The following is a 22,459-nucleotide window of genomic DNA, read 5'->3' as shown; positions in this document are numbered from 1 at the left end:
GCTCTTCCAATTGGTAAATTATTGTTAATTCATTTTAGTAACATGGCAAGAGATTAAGAGATAGATAAAATATATAGATGGTGTTACAGTGGTAGGATATCTAAATAAGACACTTATTCAATAAAGACTACTCTAACTATAGTTATAAAAGGACTGCATCCAATTTGCCCTACGATTTTCTAGATGAGGAACAATTGTGGAACGGTAATTGATAAATCTCTAGGGGTTCCACAGCTTTGGTCACAGAGCCTTGGCCATTTGAGGCATATAATACATATTTATTTCTTCATTGATTCTAAGAAGAGGAAAGAAACAAGACATTGTGCATCTTGAATTTACATAAAAAATAAATGTTTCAATTTTACTAATCAAATTATTGGAGGTCATTCATTTTTTATTTCTCCTGTAATTTTCTAGCACACTGATCTTTATTTAGACTAACCAGAACACTTAGATACAGACTAATCAAACTGTTCATCTGAGAATCTGGATGCACTTTATTTAATGTAAACTTTAAAATTTGAAATTAAATTACCAAAGACTGAATCTGAGTATGATGAAGAAATTTATTCCATTGGTAACAATTTTCTTGATTTCGTCAATCTACTGAATACCTTAAAACTTTCCATGCAAGTGTTAAAATACAAGTAGGTAAGTTTAAAAAGTTATCAGAGGAGTTCACTATTGACAATAAAGCTAAAACCATTTTGTCATTTATTTTTTAAAAATTAATATTTTGAGTAGTAACAAAATTGAATTTGGTGACTTCACTGACTAATATAGGTTTTTATGGTATATAATAAAAAGACATTGCTTCCAATTTTTAAAATTTATGTAAAAATATTTTAAGAAAAATTTTTACAATTTGTTCCTTCAGAGATCTAAATTAGCCTTGTGACTATTTTTCTAAGTGTTAGAAAATTTGAATCTAAAAGTAGAAGCAAACAAACAAAACTTGTTGCAAACTTTTCCTATATGTTAGTAATTAATGTGTAGTTTTTTTGAACCACCTGGTTCCAAGCTGACTCTTCAGTGCTTGTTCTGTTCTCAAATATTGACATTGGATTGACTGAATAAGTACTGAGTACTTACTATATGTGAGTTTTGTTTCTATTTTTTTTTCATAAATCAAGTCATTTAAATTCACAGCAACACTGTAGGTATTTTACAGATGAGAAAGCAATTGCAACTCACTTTAAGAATAGATAAACTTGGTGTTCAAGACCTTGAGATGTCAGCACCTGCATCCCTTTTTTCTTCTTGGGGTTTTGGGGATGAGTAACTGCTTGACATCTGTGAAGACAACTATTTCCTACTGACAAAATGGTTGACCGCTTAGAAAAAAAAAACAGTTTGCTGCTGTGTTAAATTGGCCCTTTTCTTCCTGTATTTTATTCCTATGAATTGAGAGCCACTGTAGTGATGGAGCAGCAGGGATGGCAGGACATGGGGTCATGGCCTGCCTTGTCACTAATGGCCCTGCAACTTTACTCAGCCATCAACTCTTTCCTGTTGCTCTCCCAGGAAAGCAGCAGGCCCTGGAGTCTTAGCCTGGGAGAAAGGTGCAGAATGAGGCTTCATGCTGAGGATGAAGATTAAGTTCTGAGTGGTGTTCATGCAGAGGGTTTAAATGGTGCCAATTTGGGATGGATTCACACTAGAAGTCTGCTAAATTCCACTTTCTCTTTCAGTGAACACTGGTGATTACCTCTGAGTGCACCCCAGAGGCTGCTTCCCTTATGTCAAATACATGTGACTCCATCAAATATATGTGACTCCATCCATTGCTATCAGTTTTATTGTGGGCTGTTCACTCTGCCTCCCAAACCCTTCATCTCTCTGAGCCACTTGCACCACTTGTGCTTGTGGTCTCAGATTCATGCTGCAATGCGTTAAAAATGTGAGAGCAAATGAAGGTTTAAACCTGGTGGGTAGGGAAAATCACTTAAACATGTTTTGACTGAAAAGGTACTATAATAACTTAAGTCATTATTATTCTCAAGGTCTAAAACAACCTCAATGCCACCACGCTGGGTAAAAGGCATTCAAGTTCCCAGCATGGCTTTGCTGCCATCATTCAGTGCCACAGCCATGTGAAAAAACACCATAGATGGATGAGCTCTGTGGTGCAGTATTTCAGCCTTGCTTGCTTGATAATTGTCAGGCGGAGCTTTCCTCACTCCATAAATAGAAAGCTGTTTATTTAAATTTTCTATAAAAAAGAGAACTCTGGGATTACCCATTGTTTCAAATCTCCCCCTGGCAAGTGAAAAACAAATGGAATCCAAATTAAATTTTATATTATCATCACTGGAATTTGTGCAATTCTGTGTGAAAATGTTGGAAACTGATCCCCGTGGATGTTTTCGCCTCTAACTGTGTTGTAAAGGAAACAGTCAATTATTTTCTCATTAAATACGATGTTAAATTTTTGTTCCATTTACTCCCAGAAGGTAGAGAAGCAGCAGAAATGTAGTAGAGGCTCCCGGGAGATGAATATAAGGACACGGAACTCTTGCTCTCTTCATTTATTCCATTTACAGCAATAGATTCCTCACAGACCCTTATGGTGGGAATGAAACTGGAGCTATGTTAAGAGATAAATAGTGTTTTTATGAGGAAAGGTCAAGGAATATCAAGAACAAAAAAATCAGAAATTAATTTTTTTACTGTATGAATCATTTTTTGAAGAGAATTTAAGCCTGAAAAAAATGCAACAGGTGAATTATATAGAAATGGCATTTATTCATTTATTCAATGAGCATTTATTCCCACTGTGTGTCAGGCACTAGTTTTGATTAGAAGATTCAATCTTTGACCTTAAGGAATATTGCCTCTGAATAGATGGACTTTAAATGAATACCAAACAATTAGCACCCTGCATCTCTCCAGCTCCCCACCGCACCTCAGGCAAGACTAAAACTAAATAAATAGAATGAGGTCTTAAGAAGCCTTAACTTCTCTACCTGCAAGTTTTCACCTCTTTGCCCTCCTGTAACCTAAACCACATAGGTATTGACTTAAAATGTGCTATAAATGTTCCATTTCGAAACGATGTAACAGAGGCTTATTGCCCTGAGTGACTTGTCTCAAGAACCCCTTCAGTCCTTCACTTTGAGAACTCATCAATACTGCTGTTAGCTGAAAAGGTGAACATTTCTTTTTTTTCTTTCTTTTCTTTTATTTTAGGGTAGGACTCTAGAATCTGCTTTTTAAACTTTTGCTGTATTTATTTTATTTTATTTATTTTATTATACTTTAATTTCTGGATACATGTGCAGAACGTGCAGGTTTGTTACATAGGTATGCACCTGCCATGGTAGTTTGCTGCACCCATCACCCCGTCATCTACATTTGGTATTTCTCCTAATGCTACCCCTCCCCTAGCTCCCCCACCCCCAAACAGGCCCCAGTGTGTGATGTTCCCCTCCCTGTGTCCATGTGTTCTCATTGCTCAACTTCCACTTATGAGTGAGAACATGTGGTGTTTGGTTTTCTATTCCTGTGATCTTCGACAAACAACACAAACAAACAATGGGGAAAGGATTCCCTATTTAATAAATGGTGTTGGGAAAACTGGCTAGCCATATGCAGAAAACTGAAACTGGACCCCTTCCTTACACCTTATACAAAAATTAATTCAAGATGGATTAAAGACTTAAATGTAAGACCTAAAACTATACAAACCCTAGAAGAAAACCTAGGCAATACCATCCAGGACATAGGCATGGGCAAAGACTTCATGACTAAAACACCAAAAGCAATGGCAACAAAAGCCAAAATTGACAAATGGGATCTAATTAAGCTAAAGAGCTTCTGCAAGCAAAAGAAATTACCATCAGAGGGAACAGGCAACCTACAGAATGGGAGAAAATTTTTGCACTCTATCCATCTGACAGAGGGCTAATATCCAGAATCTATAAGGAACTTAAACAAATTTACAAGAAAAAACAACCCCATCAAAAAGTGGGCAAAGGATATAAACAGACGCTTCTGAAAAGAAGACATTTATGCAGCCAACAAACTTGAAAATAGCTCATCATTACTGGCCATTAGAGAAACGCAAATCAAAACCACAATGAGATACCATCTCACGCCAGTTAGAATAGTGATCATCAAAAAGTCAGGAAACAACATATGCTGGAGAGGATGTGGAGAAATAGGAACACTTTTACACTGTTGGTGGGAGTGGAAATTAGTTCAACCATTGTGGAAGACAGTGTGGCAATTCCTCAAGGATCTAGAACCAGGAATACCATTTGACGCAGCAATCCCATTACTGGGTATATGCCCAAAGGAATATAAATCATTCTACCATAAAGACACATGCACATGTATGTTTATTGCAGCACTGTTCACAATAGCAAAGACTTGGAACCAACCCAAATGCCCATCAATGATAGACTGGATAAAGAAAATGTGACACATATACACCATGGAATACTATGCAGACATAAACAAGGATGAGCTCATGTCTTTTGCAGGGACATGGATGAAGCTGGAAATCATCATTCTCAACAAAAGGTGTACATTTCTATCTGTGGCTGGGCTTCGACCATGTTCTACCACATAATGCTGGGTTTTGATATCTTGAAAACTTTGGTTGACTGTCCTACTTTGTTTTGCTTGGCTCATATTTCTAAAAAAAATAAATATGACTTTATTCTTCACACCATCCCCTCCTTCCTGTTTTTACTTTCATCAGGTTATGTTAGCATCAGCAATGCAGTTGGCTGATAGCAACAGAAAATCTACCAGTGGCTTAAAGATATGGGGTTTGTTTATTTTACACAATAAGAAGTTCTGGGGTAGGTTGCTCATGGCTAGTATGATACTTCAGTGATGCCATCAAGTACTAAGCTTTTTCTATATTTTGCTCTGTCATCCCTTCTGTGTATGTTTTTGTTCTCCAGCTTGTTGCCTCATGGTTACAAGGTAGATGCTGCACCTCCAGGCTGAACGTCTGCATTCCAGTCAGAAAGTTGAGGAAGGAGAAAGAAGTTAAGTGCTATGTCAACTGAATTTATCCACTCATTTCTATTTTTTAAAATCAGGAGATAGATTCTAGCTGTCCTAGAAGTCCCACCTAACAAATTCAAGTTTATATGTTGTTGATCAGAACAGTGTTACATGGTCAATAAGTCAGGCTGGGACATCTGGGGATTGTGGGAGATGTTGGGTTGCCAACCAGTGGAGAAATGGCTGTGTTGTGCTCTTAAATTCATTTGCAGTATTCCAAGTTTCAGGGGCAGCCTGTAGGGCAAATCTAAAAAAAGTTTAGAGAGGGCAAATTTGAATTAGTTTAATATTTGGCCTAAAATAATGTTAGATATTTTCCCATCAAAATGGTATTTTCTCATCTGATAAAATAAGTAATTTCCAAAAAGCATTAATACTTTTTTTGGGGGAAAACTTATTGGGACTTATCTTAGTCAGTTCAGGCTGCTATAACAGAATACCGTAGACTAGATGGCTTTGGTCCCTTCATCTTTTTTAAACAATTTATTTATTTTTTATTTATCTTTCATTTTACTTTAAGTTTTGGGATACATGTGCAGAATGTGCAGGTTTGTTACATAGGTATACATGGGCCATGGTGGTTTGCTGCACCCATCAACCCATCATCTAGGTTTTAAGCCCCGCATGCATTAGGTGTTTGTCCTAATGATCTTCCTCCCTTTACCCCCATCCCCCAACAGGTCCTGGTGTGTGATGTTTCCCTCCTTGTGTCCATGTGTTCTTACTGTTCAACTCCCACTTGTGAATGAGAACATGGGGTGTTTGTTTTTCTGTTCCTGTGTTAGTTTGCTGGGAATGATGGCTTCCAGCTTCATCCATGTCCCTGCAAAGAACATGATCTCATTCTTTTTTATGACTGCATAGTATTCCATGGTGTATAAGTGCCTTAAAAAAGAGGGACTCCTCTCTAATTCATTTTATGAGGCCAGCATCATCCCAATACCAAAACCAGGCAGCGACACAACAAAAAAAGAAAACTTCAGGCCAATATCTCTTATGAACATCCATGCGAAAATCTTCAATAAAATACTGGCAAACTGAATTCAGCAGCGTATCCAAAAGCTTATACACCACGATCAAGTTGGCTTCATCCCTGGGATGCAAGGCTGGTTCAACATACACAAACCAATAAACGTAATCCATCATATAATCAGAACCAATGACAAAAACCACATGTTTATCTCAATAGATGCAGAAAAGGCCTTCGATAAAATTCATCTCTTTATAAAGGCATGAATCCCATCACTGGGACAACATCCTCATGACCTCATCTAAACCTACTTACTTCCCAAAGCCCTCACTTCCAAATACAATCCCACTGGGGTTTAGTGCACCTATACATGAAATTTTTGGGGACACAAACAGGCAGCCCATAACAGAACTTTAAAAAAAAATAACAAGTGCTCTTGAAATTAAAATAACATAAAGAAACATTCTCTAAGCTCCATCATAGATTCCCATAGGGACCAACTAAAAATAATGGAAGATGAATGTGAGGCAAGTGAGCTTAAAAAAAAACTTGAGCACCAATTCCTGTTAGATATGCCTCAATTTCTTTAAGGCTCTAGGGGTTTGGGCTGTTGTAATTTTTTAGCATATAATTTTCATAGTGCTATCAATAATGTCTTTATATGCTTCTCATAAACAAAAAATATACATTTGCTGATGAAAGAAGCTGCTAATTTCTTCAAAATAAGACAGGAATCTCAACAATTTCCTTTTAACTGTTAAGCAACAATAAGTCAACCAGGCTATCTAAATTCTATTTTTTTTTCATTATGCCAGATGCCTTAGTTATGGAAGTATTTTCTCAAAACTCAATTTGTCCTATTAAGTTTACAAATGGAAGATTTTTATAATGTGCATAGTATTTTTCTCTTCTCTGGTGTCTCAGTTTGCCTTTCTCTGGACCAAGAAAGGTGTGCTTAAGACTTACAGAGATTACATTTGAGAGTGACATCTTCTTGGGCACTTCAATCCATCACATCAGAGAACCCAATTACCTTAGTAATCATTGACTAACTACTGATAAGAAAATCTCCAAGATGTTGTCCTTCCAAGCCAAAGTCAAAGTACAAATAAAGCTTCCAACTAACCAAAGCACCCTACAGTTTCAGTCTCCATTTGGAAAGAGATCCTTTAAAAGTCTGCTGCTCTGTTTCACTTGTTTTCAACAGAAAGAACAATACGGGGCAACAATCACTCGTTCACTGTGACAAGGTTCTAGTAGCTTATAATGACTGCCACATATTGCTGTGCTTACATGTTGTATTTCACCCATGGTCTCCCAGAAGGGGAATTCAGAGAGTCAATCAGGTAGAGTGAGATAATCGAGATTTCTCTTCATCTAGAATAAAATAAATTCTGGGTGTCTAGGCAGAGAAGGTAGAGCAAGTCTTTCTTAGAAGACATGTATACCTACAGTCAGAAAAATGGGAATAACAGTACTGACCTCTTTCTGTGGAGATTAAACAATCTAACCTATCTAAAGCACACAACACAGATGGCTACATTGTAATAATACTACTATCATTATTACATGGAGACCCAAAATAAAGGAGATCAACTTTCCTCTGGTGAGGAAGGTTTCATGGAGTAGAAGACATTTGACTTGGGTCATGAAAAAGAAACAGAGGTTGTCAAAGAGGACCACAGGGAGAGGAAGAGTCCTGGAAGACAGGGAAGCATGTGCAGAGGCCCAGTAGTTCAGTATGGCTGATGCTAAGTCTGTGTTTGGGATGTGGGAAAGAGAAAAGTTGAAAATGAGATTAGGAGGTGGATTAAGATGGCTGAAAATGAGGTTGTGGTGTGGACCTATGTAGTGAGCCTCACAGCATGTAAAGGAGTTTGGACCTTAAAATCCTGTACATAAAGATGAAGCTATGAGTCCATCTAAATAGAAACCACATGATCCAAATTGTGTTTCTGAAGCTCACTATGGAACCATAAAAAGAAAAATGAATTGGAATGGTGTGAGTCCGGAAGAAACCTTAAACCAACATTTATTCATTACTTATATAAGTTCTAGGCACTAGAAAACATGTGTAAGAAATTACCTTTCATTTTAAAGGTCTGGAACCTATCCGAGGAGGTATAATATGATGTGCAAATATAGCACAGTTTGATAAGTGTTTTCCTGTAGTTTGACCAGAGTATATAAGGACACCAGGGAAGGGACAATTAATTCTGCTAGGAAGGTGAGAGTGGGTGTGGGGATCAGGGAGAATTTCCAGGGGAAATGGCATATTAGCTCCATAATCACATCACATGTTCATGGACTAGTACATGTCAAGAGTGGTGTGAGATAGTGTGTGACAGAAGAACACATAAAAAGAAAAATTGAAAGTTTGAATGCCATATGAATTAACATCGGTCCTTAGTAGGGAGTAGGGAACTATCAAAGATTTCTATAATATGAGAAAAGCATTATAGATATGAAGAAAATCTTGGGCTTTTGAGACCAATAGTCTCGTGTTCAAATCCTCATGTAGTCATTTGCAAAGTATGTGACCCTTGCAAGTCATGAATCCTTTCTAAGCCTTGGCTTCCTTATGGGGATTATGGGGAGGATAATAGGACCTACTCTGTCTTACAGAGTTTAGTGAGGATTAAATGAATAAACACGTGGGAAGTACTTGGAATGATGCCTGGGAGGTACTTAATGCTAAATAAATAGTTGCTAAATAAAGAATGCTAAAAAAAATAGCTTTTTTTTTTTTTTTTTTTGTCTGGATCGTTAAAACAGACGGTGAGGCCATGATTTGAGATACAAAACTGGAGAAACTATAAAATGAATTAGGTTTTGGACATATTACTTATAAACTGCATGGAGACAGCCCGATGGAGGGATCCAGGAGCTGGAGACCAAGGGGCAGATGGAAACACAGGTCTAGAGATGAGTAGAGAGATCTGGGCTGAAATACACATTTTGAAATGATATAAACAGATCAGGGATTGACAAACATTTTCTGTAAAGGGCCAGATAGTAAATACGTTAGGCTTTGGGGGCAACATAGTATCTGTCTCAAGTACTTAATTGCTATCTTAATGCCATAGCAGTCATAGACAAAACCTAAATGCTTGGGTGTGGCTGTGTTCAAATAAAACTTTATTTATAAAAACAGGCTGCTGGCTAGATTGGTCCATGGGTTGTAGATGGCTAACCCCTGTTATAGATGGTAATGATAAGAGAGGATGAGCTTGTATCGGGATAGAAATTGAAATGAATTGGAGAAGGCTGAGACTGGAGCATGGGGGAACATTCAGAGTGGATGTGCAGAGAAGGCAAATTAAATCATGGTTGAGTATGGGCTATCTTGGTTATAGGCCTTGTTAGTGTCTTCCTCATAGCACTAGGATTTGCTGGAGAAGACACTGAAACTAAAAATTCATGCCTTATTCCATTAATCTTAAGGCAAGGTCCGTCAAGAGATGGCAAAAAAAGTATAAGTGATGTATTTTAACAAGGGAGCCAGCATGCACACTTTATAAGATTTAACCTTACATGTCCTGAACAAACTTTCTTTTCTTATTCCTCACCTTTTGGTCTTACATCTCATATTTCTTCCTCCTCCCTCCTCTTCCAAGCTTGTGTCTTCTGCTCTCTCGCTCCCCGCCTTGATGTGCCCACCACAATACCAGGCGGGCAAGATGATAATCATCGAGCCAGCTATTATGAGCAGTATAAACAAATGACAAATCTCTGGGCGCAGGAAAGGTAACAAGAGGCTGATCAGTAGTTCTAGTTATCTTTCCTTCATGTTTATTGCAGTCTGGTGCAGTTATTTCTAAGGGCCTGACATTGATCGACAGCTTCTATTAAGGCCTATCCAGGGCAGCTGGATTGAACAGATACATTAAATAAAGCAGTTATTGCTTTTCATTGCCTTTCCGTAAAATATCACTGCTAAATAGCTTCTGCCATCAGATGCAGTTAGGTACATGGTTTTAATTTGAGGGACTGCTTTATAACACTGCACAATTGACACTGGCCTTTGTTTCCCCTACAATAATGATTGTGTACATCCTGGAGAATTGATGGGCTGTCCTTTGAGGTGGAGTTGGGAGGAGGCGAGGAGGAGGGGGCTCTGGCTTTGTTGTTCTCCCTCTCTTTTTATACATGCCAGGTTTGTCACTTGTTTGCAGCACTGGCAGGAACAATGTCAAGCGAGGGCCCTTATCTCAGGATGTTGTAATGTAGGGACTGTAAGCCTTTGCCTGGAAACGAGATAAGCGCAACCTTACAAGCATGGAGGAAGACAGGGGATGGGGGAGTGGTGGGTGCATGATTGAGACAACAATGGAAAGCTGTCAGGTTCCTGTTACAGCTCTTTCTGGTGCTACAGAAATATATGCATGTGGAATGGTGCATAACAAGCATGAAAATAAAAGTCTGGAATGTTCATCTAATAATGATGTATTTGGAGCAGGATTATGCTGCCCAATGATATTCTTGTTTTATCTCTGGGCTAAACGCTGGGGCAGCTGTGTGCTTTGGCACAGTCTTCTGTCCCTCCTTTTGTGTGCTGCATATTAATCCTTTATTGAAGTAATTAAATGTGTGCTTAATGGCAATGAGCTGGCAGAATGAACGTACAATTGAATTAGCAGTTATGATTGGGAGCATGCTACAAGATGAACTAAATGCAATTACTGTAGGCATTTCTTTCTCCAAGTCGAATCTGGCTACATGACATGACTTAATTAGAGCTTGTTAGATACACTTACTCCCTGATCCTCTAGTGTGCTGCCTGGATTTTACTTAGCGCTCCCACCAACCCCATATTTGCCCCTTGCCCCACCTAGACTCAGACTCTGCTGAGCAGAGAGTCCTGATTTCAGCTCTCCTGCCACGAAGATAAAGTTTGGCTTTTCATAGACAAAACAGGAGCCAATAGCGACATCTTCAGCAGGATTTTCCCTCTGTAGAATCTCTGGTGATCACTGGTCCAGCTGTTTGTCCAGATGAGTGCTAGCCAGAGCTATTGCAGAACCTAGAATGCTTTGTAAACCCAGGAGGGCAGGTGCCCTGATATAAACAACAGAGCTTGACTTTTTAACAGAGAATGAACTTTTTAGCTTTCAGTCACGTAAGAGACTTCTGGGTGGATTACCTTTTATTTCAGAGGCCTCTAGGTGAGGAGACCTGAACAGACTGTCAAACTCTTGAAGGGAATACCTAGGCAAGCACCAAATGTTTGTAAAACATTGCTCCATGGAGAGCTCTAAGTAAGAGGACATGACTAATATGCTGTACCATCGTTACTTAAAGCTTTTGTAGCTGCTCCTAAATATTAGTTAAATTAATGGCTGTTAATCCTGGCTGCACATGAGAATTCCCTGGAGTACTTTGAAAATACTGGTGGCCAAGCCCCACCCCCAGAGATTTAATTGTTTAGGGTAGGTCAAGATCTTGCTAGTTTATACAAGCTCCCAAGTGATTCTAATTATACCAAAGACAGCTGCACTAACTTAGCTGGAATAACTTTAACAAATTTTTAAACTTAATTTCCCACCTTTTATTTTTGCAGTGCTTCTTGGCACTCTGCAATATTTTTTTGGAGGGGTGGAGAACTTGACTCACAGGGACATGAGTAATGGTGGCTGTCAGCAGATCATAATGGGGTAATAGATAGTGGTTACCCTAATCTGATATACAAAGCTATGGCTTCTTCTTATTCCTATGTTGATCCTGGGACTACTTTGGAAATGCCATGCTAGGATTTATAATTCCATCAATTACTGACCTCCCAGATCTGTCCAACAAGCAAGGGCTCTCATTAGTCATGCCCCCCTGTTTTGCTTAGAGTTATTTACCAAGAGGCCAATCAATATTCTATGAGCAGACAGTTGAGATGAGAAGGCCTCATCAATCCATTCCATTTTCTATTTTCAAAATGGTAGTTGGAAGCAGGAGGGACAACTCACTACAAAATAGAGGGCACAATCCATTGTCACTTTTGAAAACCTAAAATGTACATTTTGTTTTATTTTTATTTGAGCACAATAAGTCAGGACTTCCGGTCAGTGGGACCTCCTGGGTCTATTTTACAGCCTTCATTCTCTTTCTCAGGGCCATAAATGAAACCCTTTCAGCCCTAATGACCACAATGACTTTCCTCGATCATGTTATTGCTACTGTGGCACATTTATTGCTTTCACATGCACTAATGGATGAGTTTGGATATGTTAACAATTTATATATCATTTGATCCTAAAAAAGAAGCCCTACCAAACTAACTTAGCCCCCACGATTGAGTAGCTTTTAAGGAGTATAAATGAATTTAATGCTTTAGAAAGAGCTTCTGTAAATTATGAACATGACACCTATTACATTAAGCTGCATTAAGCATTAATACATCTTCATTACTGGCAGGTTGCCCAAACCTCCAAGGTTGAAAAAGCTGCCTGAAAATGTTCAATGTGACAGTCACCTAGGCTGAGATTGATGGTTCCTTTTTTGGGGGTGTGAGGGATGTCTATTGACTAGGTCCGTCTTCCGCTTCCAGACAAAGAAATGGAAGTGGTGTCAACTAGAATTCCTCAAAGGCTGAGTTTTAATGGCTAGGCCAGAACTTCTGTATCCCCAGCATGCTGCTCAGTTACCATTACTAGAGGAGGCCCCTGAGTAGGGAGGTGTAAGGTGTTCCATCCTTTTAAATTAAAAGCTCAGGAGTAGGGACATACTGTTTCTTTCTGGGAGAGTTATATTAATTTCTGTTATAATTTATGGTATAAAATTTAAAAAAATATGTATTGATGGGTCAGGCGCGGTGGCTCACGTCTGTAATCCCAGCACTTTGGGAGGCCAAGGCAGGTGGATCACGAGGTCAGGAGATTGAGACCAGCCTGGCTAACACAGGGAAACCCCGTCTCTACTAAAAATACAAAAACAAAAAATGACCTGGGCGTGGTGGCGGGCGCCTGTAATCCCAGCTACTCGGGAGGCTGAGGCAGGAGAATGGCGTGAACCCGGGAGGCAGAGCTTGCAGTGAGCTGAGATCATGCCACTGCACTCCAGCCTGGGCGACAGAGTAAGACTCCATCTCCAAAAAAAAAAAAAAAAAAAGGATTGATGATAATAACTATCATTCTTTGAATATTTGCTATGTGCCAGCACTGCTAAACTCTTTGTATATTTTATTTCATTTAATCTCTTTAATGGCTCTGTGAGTTAGGTATATTATTTATTGCCCATGGGTACTGTATTAGTTTCCTAAGTCTGCTATAACAAAATATCATGAACCAGATGGTTTAAAACAACAGAAATTCATTCTCCCACAGTTCTGGATGCTACAAGTCTAAAGGCAAGTTGTTGGCAAGGCCCTCTCTGAAGGCTCTGGGGGAGAATCTGTTCTATGCCCTTCTTTGAGCTCTGGTGTTGCAGCTAATCCCTATCATTCCTTGGCCTGTAGATGCCTCACTCCAACCTCTGCCTCTGTCCTCACATGTCATTCTCCCTGTGTCTGTGTCTCTTCTTATGAGGACACAAATCATACTGGATTAGAGCCCCATACTACTCCAGAATGACCTCATTTTTGCCTTAACTAATTACATCTGCAAAGACTCTACTTCCAAATAAGGTCACATTTTGAGGCAGGAAGGTAGAGAAAGGAGGGGGGTGGCGGCAGGGAGAGAACAGAGAGAAAGAAAAAGAGAGAGTAGTGCCTTGAAAAAAATATTAAATTGACTCTACTTTGGTCAATTTTGAATGAAAGGGCTTTATTTTAATATGATATAAAATTCATTGGTGTTATGACACCTAAACAATTGTGACACTTGCACATTCTATGTAACTAAAAGGTGGGTTACATTTGGAATGGCTAGGGCGTTACTAAATGTGAAATGGATCTTAAGCTTTCAAAGATTCTATTGACTTAGCTCTATTCGTAGTAGTTTTGATGATGTCACAGATCAACACTATAAATAAACACAGACCTTAACATGTGCCTTGAAAATTTCAGGAGAAGGCTAGCTAGTTTGAACCTGTGTGTGAGGTCCATGAGCCAAGAAATACTTTCTTTTAACAAGGATGAAAATTCCCAACTAAAGTTGGTTGGGCAGAGGATAGTGTATTTGACAAACATTTATTCAGCATCTTTCCCATTGATGATAAGAGGACAGGCTCCCAGAGTAACAGGAAGAGACAGAGAAAAACTAATAAAAGCTTACAGGGGGACTGATAGAAGAATGTGCAGAGTATAGTAAGGTCACAAAGAAGGAAATCGCTATGGAGCTGGACTGGACTGCCTAGACAGCCCGAGAGCAAATCTTGGTTCTACCAGTTCCTGGTTACCAGTTTTTAGATGAATTATATGACCTTTATATAATTTTATGCATTAATTTGTTAATGCATAGATGTGACAATAGTATTACTTCATAGTGTTATTTTGAATATTAAATAGGAAATCACTAATGCATTAATAAGGACCTTTTTGGTCATTAGTGACAAACGCATTCCAATTAGTTGAAGCATAAAAGGGAATTAATTGGCTTAAGTAATTTGGATGTCCACAGGTACATTTGGCTTTAGCCACAGATGCATCTTGGCAGTGATGCTGCCAAGATATTGTCTTCATCTTTTGGCTGACTTCTTTATTAGACTTCACTCCCAGGCAGTCTTTCCCAGGGTAGTGACAAAAATGCCTAATAGCAACTCCAGACTTTAACCCTAACAGTGGGAAGCAAATACTGCTCTACCAGTAGTTCCCGTAGAAGTCCTAGGTAGAAGTGTCATTGAACAGACTTCGAAAATGTTGCCATCCTTCACAAGGGTTGGGAAGGGAGATGGGACCAATCACTGAGATTGAGGAAGCAGGGATTGATACTGGCAAGGAGGAAAACCCATCTACCATGTTGACATGTAGAGCTCATGACTCTTAATTTGGCTTCTGGGAATGTTGTGTATTATCTATCATTATCTATTACTGTTTTTTTAAACCAGCCCTACTAGGTGTTAATCTTGTCCCTAAGTAAAACTGGGCTTCCAAATATAAAGGTAGTTATCAACAGAATGTGCTGAATAGCTGGATTTGAAATGGAAAAAGGAAAAGAACCATTTAAAAAGCTTCAAGTGCCTATTTTGTAAGCAGAATCCAAAGAAGCAAAATTTTTATCCACATATCAGCTATTTTAATGTCCATAAAATATAGAGAATAAAAAATGAATTCTTGAATTATGTTTCAATATAGTCACGCTTTTCTCTTCTTAAACAAGTTGATTTTTTTCCATTAAAGATGGAATAATAATAATATCTAGCAGTTATAGACTGCTTATTATGTGCTAGGAACTGTTCTAACTAGTTTATTTATATTAATTCACTTAATCCTATGAGATTGATTCTATTGTTACTGTCGTTTTACAGAGTGATACATTTGAATCACAGAGAAGTTAAGAAATTTGCCCAATTTCATGCAACTAGTAAGTGTAGAACTACAATTCAAATACAGGTAGTCCAGGCCAGGCGTGGTGGCTCAGGCCTGTAATCCCAGCACTTTAGGAGGCCGAGGCGGGCGGATCACGAGGTCAGGAGATAGAGACCATCCTGGCTAACACGGTGAAATCCCGACTCTACTAAAAATACAAAAAAATAGCCGGGCGTAGTGGTGGGCTCCTGTAGTCCCAGCTACTCGGGAGGCTGAGGCAGGAGAATGGCGTGAACCCGGGAGGTGGAGCTTGCAGTGAGCCGAGATCACGCCACTGCACTCCAGCCTGGGCGACAGAGACAGACTCCGTCTCCAAACAAACAAACAAACAAAAAAACAAAAAAACAAATCCAAGTAGTCTAGCCTTTTACCAGTATAATATATACGCTCATTTCAGAAAGTGTAAAAAATATACAACAGCAAAAAGAAATCCCTCATTATCCTATCGATGAAATATAATTACTAATGGGTTAGTGTATTTCTATCTACTTTTTTTAAATCCGTGGATTATGTTTTTTGCCTTGTTGGAATTGAACAGTATGATGTTGAATATTTTTATATTGCCTTTAGTTTCCTTTACATTTCATAAGTATTTTCCCTCATCAGATAATTATCTCAAATAGTGTTTTTAATGTCTGTTTAATAGCATGTAGGTATGCATGAATTAATATACTATTTTTATTGCATTTCAGATTATTTCTAACTTTTACCCCAAAAACAACTCTGCTTGACTTTTTCTTTTATAAGTTAGTCTTAGTTAACTTGTTTTAACAAGCAGATATTAGTTTTATGATTTTTATTATGAATGGAAATATATGCTGTAAAAGCAAAAACAAAAAGCTTCTGTAGTGAGTTCATAGATTTTTATATCAGACAGATATGGTTTGAATCTGACTCTTACAACTCAACCAAATGTATGCCTTTGGATAAGTTATTTAATCTTTTTAAGTGTGAACTTTCTGATTCATAGAATACACAAGTAAGATAATACATGAATTCCTAGAGCATTGTGAGTCAATAAACAATTAAAATTCTGCTCATAGATATTTTTTGTTGATGGGATTTATGTAAAAACATTAATTCTTTTCTGGTTCTAGAAAATTTATAAAATATAAAAAATATGACAAGGAAAATAATATTTTCTATAATATTGCCACTAAACAGTTAATCGATGTAAATGTTTTCTTATATTTCCTCCCAGCCCCTTTTCTATATATACATAGATCTGTTTAAAGTGTATAAATACGTGTTTCCCTATGTGTATATATATAGTAAATAAAATAGAAATTGAACTATATGTATATTTGAATTTCTACTTGTTTCATTTAACTTTATAATGTATTATATTCCTGTATTTGAAAATATTCTTAGACTTTTAATGGCTAGTTAGTATGCCGTCATCTTTGGAATATGCTATAATAACAAATTATTCATTTATTTTGGACTTTTAGTTTATTCCCACTATTTTTTTTAATAATGCAGTGAAGAGTTTCCATTTATATAAACCAGTTATCTTCATATGTCCTGGTCTTTTAGTTTCTGAGTTTAGATGTTACCTTCTCAAAGAGACTTCTTTTCCCTATCAAATGCTGTTGGGTGTCCCTGCCAGCTGTATTCTAGCACATTACTCATTTTGTATTCTTCATAGCATTCATTACAACCTAAAATTATCTTACTCATTTATTACTCTTACCTACTCTTTATTATCATCATCCTTGCCTTCCTGGGAATAGGAACTCTAGCTGTACAGTGATCTGATGCCTACAATGGTGCTGGGAATGCCATTGAGGTTAATGATTATATGCACAGGCTCTGGAGCTGGTCAACCTGGGTTTAAATCCTGCTCAACAATTTACTTGAGTATGTTACTCCACCTCCTTTAGCCTCCATTTTATTGCCCATAACATAAAGATAATCATAGTACCTACCTTATAGAGTAGCTGTGAGAATTAAATGAATTAGTACAAGTAAAACATTTAGAATAGAAGCTAACACGATTAAAACAAAAACATATATAGCACTTCATAATATGTGCCAGGCACTGTTGTAAGCACTTTATAAATGACAACTCATTTAATCCTCACAACCAAATTATCATTGTTTCCATTTTCACATGAGAAAACTGAGACATGGTTGGGTTAAGTGACTTCCCCTGGGATCGAGTTAGTGAGTGGCAGAGCCAAGATTTAAAAATACCTCAGCAATCTGGCTTCAGAGTCCATGCTCTTAATTATGGTGTTATGTTGCCCAAGGCACTTGGTAAGTGTTAGTTATTATTATTAGACTAAGTACTCAATACATTAGATAAATGAATGAAATAAAATATCTCCGATTAATTTCTTAGGATTTAGTCCCAGAACTGAAATTATTAAACACTTGGTTAGAAAGAAATGGTAATGAATAGTTTGAAAGCTGCTAATATATGTTTCCGAAAGGATGCTGGAGGTCAGGAAACATGGTAAGACATTTGATGTCACAATGCCAAAGCACATGTGATACACCATAGGATACTTAGTTAATGTTTCACAAATGTGTAAGTAACCCTTCTAAAAGAGCTATATCAGCATATACTATCACACAAAATATGGAAATATGTCTTTTTTGACATATTTCACCAGGTCCTTTTTGAAAATGAGTACCATAATTTTATTATCTTTTTCAGTTTGATAGGCAAAAAAATAGTTTCTCATTTTTCCCATTCTCATCTTTATTATTCTCTGATTTCCTTAATTCAACAAATATTAATTGTATGTCTACTGCACTATGTTTCAGACAAATATTGTAAGCATATTATTTAACAAAATCCCTGAACAAGACTCACATACTTGCCTCATGGGTTTGTTGTGATGATTAAAGAACACACATAAATGTCTTAGAAACATGCACTACCTGAGCCGAGATCCCACCACTGTACTCCAGCCTGGGCAGCAGGGCAGGGTGAGATCCCGTCTCAAAAAAAAAGCAAAAGCACTACAGTAGGGAAAAGAGGGGATAGGGAGAGGTTTGTTAAACAATACAAAATTAGAGTTAGAAAAAAATAAGTTCTAGTGTTCTATAGCACTATAGGATGCCTATAGTTAATAATAATATATAGTTTCAAATAGCTAGACAGAGGATACTGAATGTTGTCAACACGAAGAAATGATAAATGTTTGAGATGATGATATGCTAATTACTCTCATCTGATTAGTATACATTATATGTATTGCAGCATCACTCTGTACCCCATAAATATGTACAATTGTTATGCATCAACTTAAAAAAGTAAAAAATAGGACAACAAATTGAGTTCAGTGTATATCGCTCAAACGTTGGGTGCACTAAAATCTCACAAATCGTGACTAAAGAACTTACTCATGTAACCAAATGCCACCTGTTCCCCAAAAACCTATGGGAAATTTAAAAAATAATTTAAAAAAACCACTACAGATAGATTGGGACAGGTAGATGACAGGTAGGTAAAATTGTATAAAGGTGACTGCCCTGGGCAGTGTTCCCATGCTAAAGAGAAAGAGGTTGAAGTTTAGGACCTGCAAGGGTGAAGTGGCTCAGGTGAACATGTGAAGCTTTCATCTGTGCTCCTTCAACAGTTAAATTTCAAGACTAAAGGCTAAACTTAGAAATAAGGGCAAACCAGAAATAGATTGGCCTTCATGATGACAGAAACATAGCCTTGACTGGAATAAGATAATCTGCATTTACTTTGCATGTCAGAAGAAATGAAATCTTTTCTGGTTGTGGATATCATCCAGAACCTAAATGTTGTCATATGCAATGTCCAGTATGTAGTCACAAATCACCAAGAATATCAAGAAACAAGATCAAATTGATGAAAATTAAGAAATAAATAATAAAAGCAGAACCATAAATGACCTAGAAATTGAAGTTATTAGACATAGACTATTAAATAACTAGTATAAAAATGTTCAAGAAAACAGAGGATCATGATATATTTTAACAGAGAGTTGGAATCTATAAAAGTGAATTAACAGAAAGAGTACCTTTATAGGTAAATTAGGTGAAATCTGAATAAAATCCGGGATTTGTTATTAACAATCCAGCTAGTCCTTGACTTAAGGTGGTTCAACAATTTTTTGAATTTACAATGATGTAAAGGCAATATGCATTTAGTAGAAACTGTTCTTAGAACTTCGAATTTTGAAATTTTCCTGGGTTAGTGATATGCACTGTGCTATACTTGAGATGCTGGGCAGCAGCAGTGAGCTACCACTCCCAGTCAGCCACATGATCATGAGAAAAAACAACCAATACCCTCTAGGGTCCTGTGTTTCCAGTTGATTTTGCCCAACTATAGGGTAATAGAAGTGTTCTGAGCGTATTTAAGGTAGGCTAGGCTGAGCTATAATGTTCAGTAGCTTAGGTGTGTGTTAAATGAATTTTCAGCTTATAATATTTTCTATTTACAATGGGTTTATTCGGACATAACCCCATCTTGAGTGGAGAAGCATCAGTATACCAATGTTATTTTCTTAGTTTTGACAAATGGACAATGGTAATGTAAAATGTTAACAATTTGGGAAGCTAGCTGAGGGATATATAGGAACTCTCTGTACTGTCTTTATGACTTTCCTATATATCTCAAAATATTTACCTCTGATACATTTCAAGCTATTTAAATATAAAGTACATAAGGGTAGGGATTTTGGCTTGTTTTGATCATTGATGTTTCTATGATAACTTGAGTTGTGTCTGACTCCCATAGGTACTCAAAAGATACTTGTTGATGAAATTAGTCTTTATATTTGCATGTTTGTTTTTATTAGTTTCTTTTATTATTGTTATAATTTTACTTATTTGAGTTGCCTTTGGCTTATTCTATTCTTTTTGTAAATTCTTAAGTTTGAGGCCTATTTAGATAATTAATGTTTATATTTTCTTTGTTCTAGTGTATGTTCCTAAACCTTTAAATTATTCTCTAATTTCTGTGTTGTCATAACTTTAATATAGAATATTTCCATTATTATATAAATGTAAATGTTTTCTAATTTTTATTAGAATTTTATTTTTGACCAAAAGTTCTTAATATTGGGCATTTCAGAATTTCCAAACTTACCAGGTTTTCGAAGTTATCTTTTTATTATTGATTTCTAACTTTTTGGGAATATAATGAAAATAATTTCTTTGGTTAGTATTTTCACAGTACATCTTTTTCTAAAATTTTAATTTTAAGCTATGCTCTGCCTTTAGGTTTGGGGCATATCTCTGTTAAATAGCATATAGCTCAATATTTTCCTTTAAATCCTATCTGACAATCCATGTTTTTACCATAGTAATGACATATTTAGATTTATTTTTATCATTTATTTTTGTACTCTCTGTTTGTTCCACTTTTTCTGTTTTCTTCTCTTTTAACCATTTTTGAATTGATATAAGGTTTTCCTCTCTCATTCCATTCTCCCCCTTCTGGTAGTTTGGAAGTTTCTCACTCTGCATCAATTGAACTTTTCTTCCTCTGCATTTGATAGTGAATTTCTGACCTGATACCCAATTCTTTCTAATATTTTTGTGCGTATTTCCTATAAGCAGTGAAATTCTCCTATATTACCACAACACAATAATCAAAATTCAGGAAATTAGCACTGATGCATTACTACCATCAAATCCCCAGACCACATCCAAGTTTCATAGGTGGATGCCACCAGATATTCCCCATATGTCTTTTAGGTGAAAATGATGCAGTTTGGGATCACAAGTTGGCTTCACTTACTACCTTTGTTTCCATGTTACTTTTGTTTTCTTCAGTCTAGGACAGTTCCTCAGTCTATCCTTGGTTTTTCATGACCTAAACACTTTTGAAGATTACAGGATGCCCCTCAATTTGGACTTGTCTGATGCCTCCTCATGATTACATTCAGGCTATGCATTTTTATTCAGGTTATACATCTTTGGCAGGAATAACATGGAGTGACTCTTCTCATTGCATCCTATCAGGTGGCATGGCAGCTTGATTTGTCCAATTACCGATGATAATGTTCACTTGACTAAGGTGGTGTCTGCCAGGCTTCTTTACTTTAATTATTCTTTCCACTTTGTATATAATGAGTGGGAAGTGCTTTGAAACTCTTTCGATATTCCATCAAACGTTCCATTTAGTATTATTTTATGTATGGACCCATGGTTTCTCATTTTTTCCAATGGGATGTATTTGTCATTATCATCACTTATTTAGATACTGTGGTATCTAAATGGGGTCAGTGGGAGCCTCTTGAAGTTGGCTTTTATGTCTTTTTGACATGTCCCCAACCTTCTTTGAACGTTTTCCTGCTTTCTGACAATTAAGTTATTCCAGGTTCATCTTGTACTCTCTCTACCCCAAAAATGAACTCATTTATTTCTCTAAGGAGTCCTCATAGACATATATTCACACATTTCCCTATTTTTCTCTATATATTTACTTGCATATTAAAAACTATGGTTAGTAATGATACTTTCAATTCCATCCAACACCGCAGAGTTCATTCACTCTTTCCATGTTTATAAGTCTCTTCTGACTGTGAAACGCTTGCTTCCCATTAACTTTATTACACGTTTACTTACTAATCACTTTCTATATAATCAGTCTTTGTAATCAATCTCCCATCGCCTTAGAAAGGAAGTGGTGGTGATGGGAGATTGATTATATTCCTTCCTTTCTATGCTAAGCCAGTTTGCAAAGATGCCCTCCTCATCTTGAACAGGCTCTGACATCCTCTTCCTGTCCTTTTCTGGTGTGGATACCCCCTTCTCCCAGCTTCAGCTCTGATATCCCATGCTGGGCTATCCCGCTCGATGAATGCTGTCTTCACCCTGCTCAGGCTCTGATATCCAGTCCTGGGCTACCCCTCTGCTGGGATGCCTTTCTTACCTTTAGCTTCTAGACCCCATATGGGCATCCTCATGTGCCTCAGCATGGATGTTCTCCTTACCTCACTGTGGATCTAGTTTCCCATATAGGAGGACTATCCTACTATCTAGACCATTTATTTGTCTACCTGGGCTCTGATAACCTTTTCTGG

This window comes from Symphalangus syndactylus, chromosome 10 (assembly GCF_028878055.3).
Source record: "Symphalangus syndactylus isolate Jambi chromosome 10, NHGRI_mSymSyn1-v2.1_pri, whole genome shotgun sequence".
Taxonomy (NCBI): Eukaryota; Metazoa; Chordata; class Mammalia; order Primates; family Hylobatidae; genus Symphalangus; species Symphalangus syndactylus.
Note: the sequence above shows the minus strand (reverse complement) of the source record.